This window comes from Mustela nigripes, chromosome X, assembly GCF_022355385.1.
Source record: "Mustela nigripes isolate SB6536 chromosome X, MUSNIG.SB6536, whole genome shotgun sequence".
In the NCBI taxonomy this organism is placed as follows: Eukaryota; Metazoa; Chordata; class Mammalia; order Carnivora; family Mustelidae; genus Mustela; species Mustela nigripes.
This window is the reverse complement of record NC_081575.1, coordinates 60,066,325-60,067,131: the sequence shown is the minus strand read 5'-3', so window position 1 is coordinate 60,067,131 and position 807 is coordinate 60,066,325.

The following is an 807-nucleotide window of genomic DNA, read 5'->3' as shown; positions in this document are numbered from 1 at the left end:
ACAAGTGTCATGCCCTAAAAGCCAAGCAGTTACAGAAAGGCAAAAGAGCAGTTACATTGAATTCAACCCTGGGGGAAGGGTCTTTTCACTGCAAGGGGAGGAGGGGTACTCTTACACAACAAAAGAGCAGTTAATTATTTAAAGGCGGGGGGGGGGGGGTGTCTTTCACTCTCTGTTCATCATTTCAACATCCCTGCAACATATAACTCAACTCCCTTTCTTCAGTCAATTAAAAAATAAAACAAAACAAAAATCATTCACTTTCTTATACCGTATTTTCAATTTTTTATTGTTTGCAATTTATTCCTCCATTATTGAGTTTGCCAGTCAGGCCTCCTGAAAATTTTCAGAGACAGGATTCACTATCTTAACAAAAAGTAAAACTCATAAAGGAAGCCAATCCTGCCATTTCTGGTCTTAGGGAAACTTGAAACTTTTCTTAAATCTTTTGTGCCATTGCTCACTTCTTCAGTGCCGGATTTCTGCTACCAGCTAACTTCAAAATGATCATTACATAATAGAAGTCTTAAAATGCGCAAGGCTTTGAAGGCATGGGCTCTGGATTCAACAGTCTTCTTTCAAGGAAGATTTGTCTTCTTATTTGCATACATTTCTAAGCAGGAAGTTATGCGCAGAACTTTGACTTTCTGTGGTAAAATGTCTTTCATTCTAATGTAATTTAATTCAATGCTCCCTTTTGTTTTTTCTTTCTCCTCTACCACTTCTTGGGGATAGAACAGTCAACAGATCTGTTTCAACAGATCTCGCGGTGCTATTCGAGATTCCCTATTAAAAAAAAAAAAAAAA